The sequence below is a fragment of the Crocodylus siamensis genome, chromosome 11 (assembly GCF_052110815.1).
Source record: "Crocodylus siamensis isolate JL-2025a chromosome 11, ASM5211081v1, whole genome shotgun sequence".
Taxonomy (NCBI): Eukaryota; Metazoa; Chordata; order Crocodylia; family Crocodylidae; genus Crocodylus; species Crocodylus siamensis.
In genome coordinates this window covers 40,109,246-40,126,720 of record NC_143405.1, presented here as the reverse complement: position 1 = coordinate 40,126,720, position 17,475 = coordinate 40,109,246, and positions in this window count along the sequence as shown.

Sequence of the window (17,475 nt, the reverse complement as noted above, 5' to 3'; positions counted from 1 at the left end):
ATCTTCAAAAATCCTGAGTCAGCCCCTCCTTGCAAATTAGACTGGGTTAAAAGAATCATGAGATCTGTATTAAAATAACAACTCTGGGGTTATTTGCCTTCTGAACCTTAGGGAGTTAACTTCATGATTTCAAGTTTCAATATGAGAGCTATTTTTTTTTGTCCTCAATGAAAAATAAGATTTCCATGCAATTGCTTCTTTCCAGTAGCTGTATGTCTAAGAAAAATATAAAACGTCATGACACTTGCATGTAAAATCATAGGAGTTGGCAACACTGATTATTCCATAAACATTTGTCCAATTCAATAGAAGGACCTGATTACTGGGACACTGGGGCTCTGACTTCTGAAAATCAGCAGTCAGCATTCACGACCCCCTTGCTTTCTCTTCTGTCCTTTTCTCTCCTGGTAAATTTTCTGCCCCTTCCTCCTGTCAATCTCACTAACTGGTTTACATATGCAAAACACAGATGCTTGTGCCATACTCCCACGTACTGGACAAAGTGGTTTCTTTCTGATCATTTATGATGGGACAACTTAAACTGTGGAATTTTAAGGGTCTGGATAAGTATTGGAAAGAATACCTGCTCAGTTGGACATCTCAACTGACTAGCCAGACAGGTCAAATAAATAAATACATAGGGTTTCTCCAGGGAATTATGTCAAAAACCCCAGATCTGAGAACATCTGAACTCTAAGGATGTTAAGGTAGAGTCACAGCCTGAGTCCATTTCTCATGAGATTCCTTACACTCTCCAGTGGTGGCCTGGTGGAAGAATGGCAGACTGCTGCCTCCTTGGTAGTGCTTTGGTATTCCCAACAGGACCTCACAAAGGAAAGCAAGACACTCAAAGGAATGTGGGCATTTGGAAATGCCAAACAAATGATAACCAAATTTCTGCACAACTACTGAGAAAATAATTTTGCACCTGGGGAAGAGATTCAATTGTTTGTTGTTGTTGGGCTTCTTTTGGGAGTTTTGGAGGATTTTTCTTTACTTTATTTGAATGGCTTCACCCATCCTTGTTCTTAAATCAAAAATGGGCCCATGGGTTTGATGTAGTTTATAATAAATGAAGGAGTGAAACTCAAATTGACTGTTGATACACGTGTAAACAGTACTGCAAAAACTCTATAACCAATAGAATGCTCTACAATATAAAGTATGCCATTAAGGAAAGGAAGAATAAGAAACACAGTATGTTGATAATTAATAAGGAAAATGTGCCATTATATGTGGAAAGAAAAAAACAAAACTGGGATAATAGGTTGGGTGAAGCTGATGACAGATGTGTCCAGTCTTAATTGATAAAAAGAATTATAATACTAGGAAAATGTAAGGATCATGAGACCAGTGCTCAAGGGAATAACTTAAAGCTCATTAGCAGGTGTAAATCCCACTAATAAAGAACAACGTGTTGGCAAAGTAACAGATAAAACATCAGCTATCAGTAATACAGACCACCCATTATCATTGTTTGAGTTCAGCTGAATCATGATCCAGTAACATACTTCAGTACTGGCTAAATTATAAATACCTATGAATACTGACTTCAGTAAGTTCTTAAGTGTAAGCACCCAACTGCCTAAATGAGGTGTGTTATTAATTGAAGGCCCTGATACTTTACCAAAAAAATTGCTACAGGCATTTCATATTACTGTCATAATAATACAAATTCTGATTATGAGTCCATGCAACCTAAGTCTTTGATTAAACAACAAAAACATATCAACACGACTAAAGCACACAACAGATCAACACAACTAAACACCACACAGGTAATATCCATCTCCTTCCTCCCCCCAACACTAAAACAACTTTGGAGTATAGAGCATGTTTTTATGGTAATAATGAAAACAAGTGAATTGTCAAGTACAAGATTCTGGCTCTTTCCCATCATCAAACAGAAGGCATGGAAGGCAGCACAAGCCTTACCTTCAACACCTCTGGGATTGAACTGTGACAGGAATATATGCATGTCAAGATGGAGAAAACAGTACTGAAGACAATAAAAGTTGCTACATTTGCTATGGAAGTATGTAGCCCACTTCTCATGGTCTGAATCACACAGCATCACTGAATAAAATTATTTCCTAAGGGAGCCTGTTTAGAAGATAGGTAACTAACTATCAACCCAAGTGTTGTGGTTTTAAGGTATGACTCTAAAGTACATTTTTTTCCATGCAACATCCCTGGCTGCTGCCAACAGATCAACAAGATGATAGCATGAGTACTGTTTGTTACCAGTTATGACTAGAAGTCCTTCACAGGCCTCTTTTGTACAGTATTCACCATTTCCTTCTACATGGCTTTTACAGCGTATTGGCTTATGTGACACAACAGCCAGCCTTACAGCTTAGTACAGAGACCTTAAATTCTGAATTAGAAAAGCAGTGAGAGAGTAGATACCTTCATCTTGGCAGGATGTGTGAAAGGGAACACAGTTAAGAAGCCCTAGCTGTGTTTCCTTTTAGACAGTCAGAGAACAAGAAGGAGCCCAGAGGGGCCTCCTTGGGCTGAAGGCATGTGCAGAATGTACAGGAGGGTTCTCTTGGCTCTGCAGAGATAGACTGGATTTATTTTTACAAACATTAAGGGTTAGCTTCATTTATGTGCTGCCAGCACTCTTGGCCCACGATCTGAGCTTTTATTCAAGCCTTATTTGCTTACTTAGATTAGCCTAAATGAGTGATCCTCATGTCCTCTGGGGATTCCTATTCTACTGTCTCCTCGTCAATAGCAGTTGCTTGCACTAGACTGAAAGCTATAATGTTTTCCTGTTCCAGAGGTTTTACAAAACTCCACATTTACTCTGGCCACATGAGGCACTGGAATAGAGGGCTGGAAACAGTTCCAGCTGAGCTCCAAACGCTAGAGGGAGCAGAGTCCCAAAGTGCCTTGTGCAAATTACAGTGTAACAAGAACAGGAGCTCAGGGTTCCCCATGCCTGCTGGGCTGTGCCACCGTGAACCACCAAAGATGCTGACAGACTGATGGGAGTTTCCAAATGTCCCAGGTAAGATGCTTGATGTTTTCAGGTATTTACCACCCACTGATGCAGTAAGGGTTAGGTCGATGCAGTTTGCCTCCTGATCTTGGGTCTGCCACTGACAAAATAAGCTCTGCTTAATTCAAGTACACCACAGAGCAGATGGCTTAGAGCGGTTCCAGGCATGTGCTCCAAGGCCTGCATTCAGGCTCTGTTCCTAAGGGGAGGAAAGAGGTTTGCTCAGGTCCACTCTGAGGGACTCAAGGAAACTCTGGAGCCATCTCTTCTACTTGCCTGTCAGGTGCAGCAGGGTGGGACTTACTCTTTTAGCGGTGGACCCCAGATTAGACGGGATGGTGGAAAACTTGCCTTGAGTACTTTTAAAAAAATACCTCAAGCCTCACTGAGTTTCAAGGGGCTTAAGTATACAGGTATTTTTGGAAAAGATGGATTCATCCATATCTTAAGGTACCTAAAATTAAAAAAAAAACACTTTAAAATGTGTCTCCTACTGTTTTTTTGGGTAGTTTAATTTTTGAGTGCGTGCTCAAGTTAAGAAAGATTAACCCATTTCATGAAAGCACTGAGCCCACTGAAACTAAAGGGGCTGAGACTTAACACCCCAAAATTAGCACTTTTAGCACCTTTGGAAATGTAGGCCTTTAATTTTTGTTTAGTTGAGGTGTTACAGTTAGGAATGAATGAACCACTTGTATTAAAATACGACCCCCAAAGGAACTCGAGTCAGATCAAAATGAACCAGAACTGAACATTTTCTTTTCTTTTTATGGGTTTGTTTTTTAAGTTAACTTTTTTCATTTTGTGTTATTTTTTATGGAAGGACTCTGCAGCTCAAGCACTGAGCAAGGCTGTTCTCCCAGCATTTTTCAGTCCAGTGTGGGGCAGGAAGGACTGGAACACTTATGAAATTTGCCATCTTATTTCGAGGAAACTTTACATAAACTGATTTCTTAGGATGACTATCTAAATCATGCATCAGAACCCTCTGAATTTTTCCTCAGCATTAATTACAACATAGGACAACACTGATAGTACAAAGGGTAAATCCTGCTACCTAAAAACTTACCAATAACATTATTTTACTTCTGTCACATTTTGGTTTATGGTTCAGGTTCCTGGGCTCAGAAATTTGAGCTGCATTGATATTAATGACTTCAAAAGTTATTAATTTCTCACTGACTGGTAGCATTCTATACCTATTACTCAAACCTTACGGTATTCCCTCCCCCCGCCAAGTGTTTTCAGAAGGATCAAAAGCAGCTCTAAAGTTGTGGGTCTCTGTACTGCACTGTGAGATAGATAAAAGCAAGAGACCCTTCCTTACTGGATGCCACAGAAAATAGACAGTAGTTCACTGCAGACAGAGCATCTTTGGCAAATTGGGGTAAGCTAGTAACCTGGTCAGAGAGCCCAGTCGCATCAAAATCTACTTACCTATAAATCTTTGGGAATAGGGGGAGGGTGGAAAAGAAGATGTCCCTACCAGTAACTATATAGCACAGGTGAGCTCTTGCCACAGGCCTTTCCCTTGGCTAAGAGACAATTCACTCCCTCAGTCGTGTATTGTACCCATGGTCATACCCCTTCTACTTGGGCTTTACTCAGAGATTCAGTCCTGGGTCTGTAACCAGTGCAGTTAGTTAGTGTTTCATCAACATGCAACATGACAGCCAGCTGTCAGTGTCCACCTTGTTTGCTGTCAATACTTGTGCAGCCTTGTTTCTAATTCAGAAGTGGCTCCTTTAAGCCCTAGCAGAGCTAAGATTGGAATGTAGTCAAAGTAGTCACCAACTGCTACAGACTCTTGACTGTAAAAAAAAGGACACTAAGGAACACTCTCATCTTGTTAATTAGCAATTTGAGCCTTGTACACAGGAGTGTTGCAAAGAGTGTGCTGTCAAGGCTAGCAGGCCTAACATTAGATTTGCAACTGTGGTTTGGTATGTTGGCACATGTTTGACATGCTGAGCTTCTCTCTTCAGCCCTTGTGGTCTGAAGGCAGAAGTCTGGTTCATGCATTAAAACATGCCTAAATTCAAAGAGGGATGTGACTCTGAAAACCTGCCATCCTGGAGTTGTTATTGTAGGGTCCCTCAGCAGACTAGCCTGTTTATTTTGCAGGAGTTGAAAAAAACCTTTCTTTTTCAAGTTTGCCCATTTAAAATTGGGAGCTGTCAAACTCCGTAAGAATCTCTTTTTAAAAGGCATTTCATGCAAAAATCATTGCATATCAAAAAATATATGCAGATGTTCCTGAATATGAGATGAGAATGCTTAGGCTGTATAGTAGGGAAGGTCTAGATTCTTACTTGTGAACTATCATTTCAAATCGTTCTAGGTACACTTTTGGGGACAATTAATGAAAGAATCCTATGAGTTTTGTTGAAGCTGGAGCAGAAACAAAAACAATACAGGTCTAAATTCTTAGTCAATCGGTAGAGAGGCATTAAAGTAATATTATGACAATACACTTAGACACCCTCTACATGTTACAGGTATCACACAATTAACTGGGTAATTGTACAATTATCTTAAATCCAGCTACATATGCAAAATAGCTACCGCACGATGAAAAGCTCCAACCAGCTATAAAGTTAGACTTCAAAAATGTGTACTAACTTTATAGTTTCATAGATTTCATAGACATTAGGGCTGGAAGGGACCTCAGGAGATCATCGAGTCCAGCCCCCTGCCCAAAGGGCAGGAAGTCATAGATTTCATAGATTTCATAGACATTAGGGCTGGAAGGGACCTCGGGAGATCATCGAGTCCAGCCCCCTGCCCAAAGGGCAGGAAGTCAGCTGGGGTCATAGGATCCCAGCAAGATAAGCATCCAATTTACTCTTGAAGGTGTTCAATGTAGGTGCTTGAACCACCTCTGCTGGCAGACTGTTCCAGACCTTGGGGGCTCGGACAGTAAAGAAATTCTTCCTTATGTCCAGCCTGAAACGGTCTTGCAGGAGTTTGTGACCGTTCGACCTCGTCATCCCTTGGGGCGCTCTGGTGAACAGACGTTCCCCCAGATCCTGATGGTCACCCCTGATAAACTTGGCTCTCCTCTGGACTCTCTCAAGCTTCTCCACATCCTTTTTGAATTGTGGAGCCCAAAACTGGACGCAGTACTCCAGCTGCGGCCTCACCAAGGCCGAGTACAAGGGGAGAATGACGTCCCAGGATTTGCTCAAGAAGGATCTATGGATGCAAGCCAGCGTTTTGGTCGCTTTACTAGCCGCAGCATCGCATTGCAGGCTCATGTTCATCTTGTGGTCAATGATGACCCCCCAAGTCTTTTTCTTCTGTAGTGCTAACCAACGTAGCACTGCTGAGCCTATAAGGATGCTGCAGGTTTTTCTTCCCAAGGTGGAGAATCTTGCATTTTTCGGTGTTAAACACCATGAGGTTCTCGTCTGCCCATTTGCTGAGCTTGTCCAAGTCAGCCTGGATCACCCTCCTATCTTCTGGCGTGGATGCTTTGCCCCAAAATTTGGTGTCATCGGCGAACTTGGCCAGTCCACTCCTGACTCCAATGTCCACATCGTTAATGAAGATGTTGAACAGTATGGGTCCCAGGACAGAGCCTTGAGGGACCCCATTGGTTACAGGGCACAACGATGAGTGACTGCCATCAATCACAACCCTCTGGGTCCAACCACAAAGCCAATTTCCCAGCCAGCGGATCGTGGTGGAGCCAAGGACACAACTGGCCAGTTTGGCCAAGAGGTGATCATGGGATACCAGATCAAAAGCTTTTTTGAAGTCAAGATATATGACATCAATCTCTTCTCCCTTGTCCAGGTGATAGGTCACCTGGTCATAGAAGGAAATGAGATTGGTCAAACAAGACCTACCCGCAACAAACCCATGCTGGCTGTCCCTTAGAATGTTAGCCTGGGCCAGTCCCTCAAGGATGGCCTCCTTAATAAACTTTTCTAAGATCTTCCCCAGGATAGAAGTCAGGCTAATGGGCCTGTAGTTAGCCGGATCCACTCTCCTCCCTTTCTTGAAGATCGGCACCACATTGGCCTTCTTCCAGTCCTCGGGCACTACACCAGAGCGCCAGGAGTTTTCAAAGATCCGTGCCAGGGGCTGGGCTATGATGCTCACCAGCTCCTTGAGTACCCTGGGGTGCAGATTATCAGGGCCGGCTGACTTGAAGGTATCCAGCTTCTCAAGGTGTTCCTTCACGAGGTCAGCATTGATGGAGGGTAGGGGATCCCCCTCACCCTGATTTCCCTGTCCCATAGCAGGCATGGGCATCCCGTGTGACTGATGAAAGACTGACGCAAAGTACCTATTTAATAGGTTGGCTTTTTCCTGGGCGTCAGTTGTCAGTTGCCCCATCTGGTTTAGTAGGGGTCCAACATTGCCCTTGCTTTTCCTCCGGCTCCCCACATATCTGAAAAAGGACTTTTTGTTGTCCTTGATGCCTGAAGCTAGTTGGAGTTCAGTTGCAGCCTTGGCTTTCCTGGTTTGGTCCCTGCAGGACCGGACCAGCGCGGAGTAATCCTCCTTGGAGGTGAATCCCGTCCTCCATCCTTTGTAGGCTTTCCTTTTTAGCCACAGTAGGTCCGCTAGGTCTCTGGAGAGCCAGGGGGGCTGCTGTGCCTTCTTGCTGCCTTTCCTCCGTGTTGGAATAGATTTAGCTTGTGCACTGAGGATCGCTTCCATGAGAAGCAACCACTCTTCTTGAACTCCCATCTCCCTGGGGTCATGGTCCCTGAGGGCCTGACTGACTAGCTTCTTGAGCTTATCGAAGTCGGCTTTTCTGAAGTCAAGGACTTCTGTGTTGCTGACTGACTTGCCAGCTTTACGGCGGATGGTGAAGGTGATCAGCTCGTGGTCACTGTCACCCAACTTCCCATCAATCACTAGGTCGCCGATTAGGTCGTCCCCTGTAGCCAGTACCAGGTCAAGCAGCGCTTTGCCTCTCGTTGGCCCATAGACTTCTTGAGTCAGGTAGAGGTCATCCACACACGAGAGAAAGCTTTGCGCCCGCTCAGATTTAGCTGAGTGATCTTCCCACGAGATGTCCAGGTAATTGAAGTCACCCATGACAACCAAGGTCCTGGAGCAAGCGGCCTCAGTCAGTTCCCGGGCGAACTCCTGGTCAAGCTCGGGACTTTGAGTGGGAGGTCTGTAGTAGATTCCCACCGTTGTGTCCCCTGTGCCGAATTCCCCACGAATTTTTACCCAGAGGGTCTCTAGCTGTCCATGCCGGTCGCCAACATCAGCTTGCAGGGACTTGTAGCTTTCCTTCACATAGAGAGCTACACCCCCGCCCCTTTTGCCAACACGATCCCTCCTGTATAGGGTATAGCCCTCTATACCCGTGGTCCAGTCATGGGTGGAGTCCCACCAGGTCTCTGTTATCCCAATGACATCATATTTCTTTGCACTGAGCAGGAGGACGAGCTCGTCCTGCTTGTTGCCCAGGCTCCTGGCATTAGTGTACAGGCAGGCAAGTGTGCCCTTGGGGCCTCTTGCCTTGCCCATAGATTGTGCCAGGACTGGGGCAGGGGTGGGCTCCCTTAAGTGCCTTGGTCCGCTGGCTTTGCAAGGGCCGTTCAGTGGGCCAGCAGTGGCAGTAGTACCCCCATCCCCCAGCGGGCTTAGTTTAAAGCCCGGTGGAGCAGGTCAGCCAGCCTGGCTGAGAAGAGCCTCCTCCCCAGGGGAGAGAGGTGGAGGCCATCTCTTCCCAGCAGCTCGCTGCCTCTCTCTCCAAAGAGCGGGCTGTGGTCATGGAAGCCAAAGCCTTCACGATGACACCAGCTCCGCAGTCTTTGGTTCACTGCGTGGATCCTCCTCTCCCTCCTCAGCCCATAGCCCGAGACTGGGAGGATCGACGAAAACACCACCTGAGCTCCCAGACCCCTAAGCCCCACTCCCAACTCCCTGTAGCGCCTCATGACCTGGCTGGGGGTGCTCCGAGCCGTGTCATTGGTGCCCACATGAATAAGGAGCATGGGGTAGTGGTCTGTGGGCCGGAGGAGCTGCGGGATCCTCTCCGCAATGTCTCGGATGCGGGCCCCCGGGAAGCAGCAGACTTCCCGGGCTAAGGGGTTCATAGGATCCCAGCAAGATAAGCATCCAATTTACTCTTGAAGGTGTTCAATGTAGGTGCTTGAACCACCTCCGCTGGCAAACTGTTCCAGACCTTGGGGGCTCGGACAGTAAAGAAATTCTTCCTTATGTCCAGCCTGAAACGGTCTTGCGGCTTGGTTGCTCTCAAGCTCTAACTTGCACATGTAGCAAGGTTTCCCCTGCACCTGGGACAGGGTTCCCAGCTGCAGGGATGCACCATGCCCAACATGAAATTCTGGGCCTGGGGGATTGCAACAGCTGTGATGTCCAAGGCTCCTGGGTGCATGAATCTCCAAGCCCTGGGCATTGCAGCTGCCAGGGGAGGGTTGAAATCTCTGGTCCCACATGTACAGATGGGACCAAATGGCCCTGCATATGATGAGGCTCTCAGTCCCAACTGTGTCACGCTTTGCTTTGGCCTAACAGTATCAAAATTTATGGAATTAAAACCATCCCAAAAACATTAATGTGCTGTGGGTACATATGACTTTTGAATACTGTCATCTTATCATCATTGCTCTTTTAGGCTGTGCTTTTTTCAATGGACATTTAATAATGGAATCATACTGGAGAACAAGAAGCAGCCACTGTATATGTATTTGTGCTGTATTCAAGAATTAGTGAAATCTATGAACATACAGCTGTAGCAAAGTTTTCCTGTTCTTGCTGTCTGCCTGAACTGAGAGGTTTTACCTTCAGCCCGGTGATTCTCAACAACGGTGCTGCTTATCGTATTTGCAAGATAAACCCTGAATTTTCCAAGAGGAAACCACAGTGTTAAACGCATTATGACCTGTTGTGATCTTTGAGTTCTTTGCAACAGAAGGATTGTCTGATTATTTTTCTGTATTAAGAAAAAAAGTGAAGAGCTGGCATTTTCCGAGTGGTGCCTCAAGTCCCTCAAGGGGTGCCTCAAATCTATTAAGGATGCCTCAAAACTAGAAATGTTGAGAACCGCCGTTCTAGCCTAACCAGCAGCCTTCTTGCTGGGAACATGGCGCCTCTCTGGAGTTCCTACCCATATCCATAGAAAAAATGGTACTTCTTGTAGCAGCAACTGAACAGTCACACGATATGAACTAACGTTACAGTGCAGGTAAGTGATACATTGCCCAGAGATTTTATTGACTTTGGCAGTCTGAGTGTGCATTGCCTCTGGTATCCATGGGGTGCTGGCACCATCAGCCCAGAAGTGGGGGCAGCCAGTCTGCCAAGCGGCATAGAAGCACTTGAATTTCTAGTCTCACTCTTCATTTATAGCTTTCTAATTAAAAAATAAGCATCTTAATCACTCATATTTGTGGTTTGTTTTGAAGAGAGACCGTTATGTGTGGAATATGTAGTGTTTGTTTTGTTTGTGTTTGAGGCACTCATGGCAGAAGGCAAACGCCTCCTGAGGACATGCAGTTTCTTGCTATGCCAACTGATGTTTATTAAATAGTTTGTATTGTGAGATGTCCTGGGGATCATTCATGCCATGGACTTGGATGCCAGTACTTACAAACAAGAAGTACAAATGACAAGAATGTATTGATGCTAAAACACAAGGGAAAATAAATCAGAATCATAGAACCTGTACCACAGAGTATCCTTGTTAGGCATCTACCTCTCTCAAGAGCTCATCACCCCAAACTGTACTGAGGAAACCATCTCTGTTTTTAGATTTTTGTCAACTCCTTGGATGGAGCTGGCTGACATTTTTCACACTCTGTCTCTCTCTCTCTCTCGTTGAACTATATGGTTTTTGTGATAGCGAATGGGGTTTTTTTCCTGCTGAAAAATGGTAATTTCAATAAACATTTCAATTTTCTGATTGTAAAATGGTAAACAAAAACTCCTGTTTTGAGTCACTGCTTTGAAATGTCTGTCTCTCCTTGATTTGAAATCCCCTTCTGTTTAAGATTTTGGAACCTGAACATTTTCAGCCAGTTTCCATTCGGGAGTATCTCATGCTTTCTTTCCTTTCCTACCTTTTTTTTTCCACTGGTAAAATGGTCCTGTCTTGGGTCCAGAATTCATCCTGTGATTAAAGCGGTTTCAGGACTTCCCATATACTTCCAGAAGTCACACAGGGCCTTGGAGAGATACAGCAGTTCAAGGTCATTTGCCTGGAAGCCCTGCACTTTTCTGGCTCTGGTCCTCTCCATCTTTCTGTCATAGTGGCTCTAGGTTTGGTCTCAGTGCAAAAGAAAATGCAACATAGGGCTCTGAGTAACCTTAACTCTGTGGAAGCTGTGTAGTGTTTAACCCCTGACCCCAGAGGCACAACTTTCCCCAGCACACCCTATCACTGTACCCTACCCTGAGGTAGTTACCAGAGCCACCCTCCATATAGATGCTGGGTTCTGCTGACCTTCCTTCAGCTGGGGAAGGAAAGCCTAGTGGATGATCTGCTCCCTTTATAAAATATGGGGGGTTACTTTTGAAGACTGCCTGCCACTGCATCAGACATGGATTTTTACACCATACTTCAAACACTGATGTGCCTTGCTGCTTATTAAATGAGGCCTTTGGGTCTCCTGCACTATGATTAGAACAAATAAACAGCAGTCAGTGATTGGATATATAAAATACAGGTTACAAAACAAAATACTTTAAATAAGTGCATATACATAAAAAGGTCCTGTCCTTCCACTAAATATTTCTGTGGCATCTAATTCCTATGGGTCCCAGCTTTTATGTGAATTAAACTGGCTCCCTGGGTTTAATAAAGCTCATATACCATCCATTGTTTTGCAAGAGTTGAAAGACCAAATCAGTATGTAATTTGCCTCCTCAAGGTCTTTGCCCTGCTTTATTATAACTGACAGGGCAGGCAGCATTGCAAGAGCATATTGAGATAGCAAACTCACACATGTTTGGCACACATTCTGTGAACTGCCTGCTGCAGGATTTTCCAAAAAGTGATGACAAACAGTACTAAATATCTTCTGGTCGAAATATATCATCTCATATATACTGCAGTTGCCCTGTGAAATTAGGAAACTCAAAGGGAGTAAATAATCTGTTACTAAGTGAAATGTCATCTGAGTCACAGTTGACTTTCAATGTTCTGAACAGGTGGTAGGACAGCTCCATCCCTAGCTTCATGTTAGGAGAGGAGAAGGTTAGAGTTTAGTTTTGAACATAATCATGGTACTAATTATCACAATATTATAATATCATTAAAAAGCCAACTGCAAAGTCCAACACATGCAGCCAACCAGTATCAACAACTCTTATAAGAGTGATCCCAATATCCATCAGCAAGCCACCAACTTATTAATCAGTCCACCCCGCCTCTCCCCATCCTGGTGCCAAGGAAGGAGGAAAGCAGATGCAAAACCCTAGGGATTCACAGAATAGTATAAAGGCATCCTGTGAGGGACCCTTACAGGCCAGCTCTGGGAAGCTCAGCTGAGCAGTGCTGTTCCACTTTCAGAAGCTGTGAATACAACACAGGCTGGGATACCCAAACCACTTGCAGTTGAATGCTCGTAATGATTATAACAACTTCTTTGCAGATTTTGACACGGGGTTAGCAACCTGATTTTATGCCCAGGGTTCCTGGTGGGTTTGTACAGTCCGTACTGATGGCACTACTCAGGGGTGGATCCAGAGAGAGAGGAGGGGTGTGAGGGTGCAATCATATCCCCACTTGGACCCTACTAACTATGAAACTATGAAACTACCTCCAAGGTACAGTTACCTTAGATCATGTTGGCCATTTTTAGACTGATCTAACCTTCCTGAACTTCATAGATTTCCTAGACTTCCTAGAGTTCATAGACATTAGGGCTGGAAGGGACCTTGGAAGATCATTGAGTCCAGCCCCCTGCCCAGGGGCAGGAAGTCAGCTGTGGTCATAGGATCCCAGCAAGATAAACTTCCAAATTTCTCTTGAAGGCATTCAAAGCAGGTACTTGAACCACCTCCAAAAGCAGGCTGTTCCAGACCTTGGGGGCTTAGACAGTAAGGAAGTTCTTCTTTATGTCCAGCCTGAAATGGTCTTGGAGGCATTTATAACCATTAGACCGTGTCATCCCTTGGGGCGCTCTGGTGAACAAATGTTCCCCCAGATCCTGGTGAACACCCCTTATACACTCATAGGTGGCCATCAGATCACCCCTGAGCCTGCGCTTTTCCAGGCTAAAGAGCCCCATGGCTTTCAGCCTGTCGTCATAAGGTCTATTTCCTGACCTCTGATCTTGCGTGTGGCTCTTCTCTGGACTCTCTCAAGCTTCTCCACATCCTTTTTGAATTGTGGAGCCCAAAACTGGACACAGTACTCCAGCTGCGGCCTCACCAAGGCCGAGTACAAGGGGAGAATGACGTCCCGGGATTTGCCTGAGAAGCATCTATGGTTGCAAGCCAGCGTTTTGCTCGCTTTGCTAGCCGCAGCATCACAATGATGGCTCATGTTCATCTTGTGGTCAATCATGACCCCCGAGTCCCTTTTGTCTCTAGTGCTAGCCAGCATAGCACTGCCGAGCCTATAAGGATGCTACAGATTTTTCCTCCTAAGGTAGAGTACCTTGCATTTTTTGGTGTTGAACATCATCATCCTCCCATTTCCTGAGCCTGTCCAGGTCAGCCTGGATCACCCTCCTGTCCTCAGGTGTGGATACTTTGCCCCATTCAAATGACTTCAATGCAGCATGACTAACAAAAGGCAGAATTTGTCTCTCTGTGTGCGTCTACTTGTGCCCCTACAATGCCATTGTTACTTTACTGTCATTTAGTACTTCCTTTTGGATGTAGCAGGTAAAAATAATGGTGTGCCACTGGCATGGTGCAGTACTGGCTGTTACTGAGCTGTCATTTAGAACTTCTTAAATGACAGCGCAGTAACAGCCCATACTGCGCCGTGTTGGTGGCGCTGTTATTTTTAGCTGCTACGTCACTGTAGCAACGTGCTATAGAAGGGGAGCGTGTTCATGCATTCAAGTAGCTGCAGCATCACAGTTTGTGCCTGCTGACACTATGTCACCGTAGCATGTTGCTAAGGTGACACAGCATCTCGTGTAGCCATGCCCTCTGTTCTTCTTCGCAATGATATGGAAAAATATACAGCAATGGTTGTCAACCTTTTTAGATTTAAGGTAATTTTTGGAAAATGTCAGTGCTTAGTTTTTACTCAATTTTTCACTACAGAAACATAATAGAGTAATTCTTTCATTGCAAAGAATTCAGAAAGCCCATTCAAGTTAAGATGATTTTTAACACTATAGATTCTTATTTGTAATTCTTGGGTATATTCTGTGAATCATCTTTACACACTGAATAGTGCTGAGGCACTACACGAGTGCCACTATTAGCCTGCAGTAAACTAATTTAGTCTACAGCAGGATAGTACTTGTAAATATAAGTACTATCTGGCTGCAGGATAAAAAAAGTTGCAGCAATGTATGTGTAGAAACTGCCCCAGCTGGCTGGGGCATGAGGGTGCTTCAGTGCGGCGCTGGCAGGCTGACCCTCCCAGGCTCTCTGCCAGCTAGGGCTGATCCAACCCAGATCATCATGCTGTGCTCCTGGGTGCCCATTCAATCAGCAATAAAGTCCGGTGTTTATTGCTTCCTCATTAATTACACATGTAGACATGCCCCAGCAACATATACTACACTCTCCTAGTACCACATATACAAAACTGGGACCTTCAGGCCAGCTCAATACCTATTGAAGGGAAGCACTATTAAAAATCCACTTCAAACATGGATCTGGAAAAACCAGGAAACCAGTTCTTAGTATACTTTTGTAACTTTTTTTCCTTTTCTCCACAAGTTTTAGCCTTAAAATATCTTTACTAAGTAAACAAGCTTGGAGAGTAAGGTAGTTCATTGTAATGGCAGATGAAAACCAGCTGAGCGTGTTCTCAATTTAAATTAAAATCAATTCAGAAAAATTTAAAACATAATAGTGAACAATTTACCACTACTAAAAGCCAGGGAAGATTGAAACTTCCAACTTCACATCAGGATCTGTCACAGTAAGACCAGAATAATGTACTTTGTTTTACTAGGATTTAGATTTTACATTTGGGAAGACAACAAATTTTTTTTCATGCGTAGAGCTACTTCCCCTGCTGCTTCCAAAAAAATTCCCTGTGGAGCGGTATTTTCAACTGGGTGTCAAAGAGGGGTTGATCTAAGCAACAGCAGAGCTTAGAACAGGGACAGGCAATTATTTTGGGCAGATGGCCGCTTAACAAGGTTTGGTGAACTGTAGAAGGCCACATGGGTAGTCCTGCCCCTTAGTGGGTGCCCCACCTCCCTGGTCGCTATCTTGGGACCCGAAGTCCAACCCCTAACCCCTGACCTTTGCCACCAGAAGTTCCTCCCCTTACCCCCACAAATACTCCTTCTGGGAGGGGGGAGTTGTCATTTTAGAACCCGAAAAAAACAAATCATTCACTAAAAGTCAAGCACCTACTATGACATATTTTTAATTTTATTACGAAAAATATTTTTGCCATGATTAGTGTTTGTGTAGTGTATATATGGAGTTGATTGCATAATAACTCGAAATACATTCTTAATCTTTTTAGTCTTTTATATTGTGTGGGGCTGTGTGGTTGTGTGTGTGTATGGTGGGTGCGCGCGTGTGTGTAGGTATATGGTGGAGTATGAGTGTATGTATGGTGCATTGTGGGGGTGTTTAGGGTGTGGTGTGGGTATATGTGGTGCACTGTGGGGGGAGTTTGTGGAAGGATGTGGTGGTGTTGGGGGGGCACAGTGTATATTGGAGGGTTGTGTGGTGTTTGTGGGGTCTGGGTGTGTGGCTCTGTAACACACTCCTGTGGGTGTGTGGCTCCTGCAGCCAACACTGATGTATGTGTGTGTGGGGGGCACGTAAGGGAGGGTGGGAGGGGTCGGGAGATGCTTCCACACTGCCCCCATGGCACAGCAGGTGGGGGTGCTGGTGCCAGGCTCTGGCTAGAGCTGCACATCACAGTGAGAAGCGCGCCTACCACAGTGGGCTGTTTGTTTTCCCAGCGCTCCCTGCACTCAGGGGGCACAGGAGGAAAGCCCCAGATGCTGGAGTTGGCTGCTTTCCCCACCCCAGCCCACTCCAGTGTCTGAGGCTTCCCTCCTGTGCCCCACAAGTACAGGGAGCACCAGGGAAATAAATGGCCCAGCAGGCGTTGCACTCCTCACAGCGCTGGCCAGAGCCAGGATCCAGGAATGAGCAGGGCGCACCCCCTGCTGCTGCTGCTGCTGCTGCCCCCACTGCCTGCCAGGGCTGCAAGCCATGCGGGGAATGTGGGAGGGTTCCCCACATCCGTCCCCCCTCACAACTACACCTGCCCAGCTGAGCTCCGCGCTGCTGCCATCCCTCTGCATGAGGGCTCCATGCTGCAGCCAGTCCCAGCCCTAAGCTCTGCTCTCCTGCAGCCCCATTCCCAACTTTCCTAGCTAGGAAGAGAAAGGGCTGGGTGGAGCACAAGTCATTGGAGGGGACCACCATACAGAAGTGCCTGGAGGGCTGATGTGACCTGCGGGCCGCATTTTTCCCACCCCTGGGTTAGAAGCTATGACTGACAGCTGAATATTTTAATAATATAAAAAAATGCCATAGTGCTTATCTAATCATGATAAGTAAAAATCAAGCTTCCGTGTCAGTTCAGAATACCTGAAGGGCTGCTATAAAGAAGAGGGAAAGCACCTCTTCTCTCTCCCTTAGAGAGGAGAATTAGAAGCAATGGCTTGAGGTTGCAGCAAAGTAAATTTATACTGAATATTCAGAAAAACTTCTTCACTGTTAGAATAGTAAGTCAGTGGACTAGACTGCCTAGGGAAGTTGTGAACTACCCATCATGGAAAGTGGTCAAGAAGAGGCTGGACAGCCACTGGTCAGGGATGATCCAGGTGGACTATGCCTATTTTCTACCATGAGTATTTCCCATGTTTCCGGGCTTTGCTGGTTCCTCCTCTCCCTTTTTCCAATATATCTGTCAGGGTGTTTTTAAACCTTTCCAGAGGCATTGGGTGTAGGCTATAGGCAAGGCTGGGGACTTCAACTGGGGTTCCAGGCTAGTGGGTCTTGCCTTTCCGCTCAGGGTCAGACTGACTGTCATATTTAGAGGCAGGAAGGAATTTTATTTAATAGTCGGATTGGTATGGACTGTGGGAGGTTTTGCCTTCTTCTGTAGCTGGGGGCATGGCCCTATACCTGGGACCTCTTCAGCATATATTGACAACATTTTACAGTAGCAGGACATTGGCCACTGTGGTTCCCCTGCTATACCTGTGGCAGGTTAGGGTGTTAGGTCTATACTGTGTTAGGGTTGATGGGAGTCTTATATAAAGTTTAGATTATGGTTGTATGCAGGGATGACTGGTGCCTCCTGAGTCTGGGGTGGGGGGGGGCACAATTTGTGGGCAGGCCCAGGGGCGCACCAAAAGTCC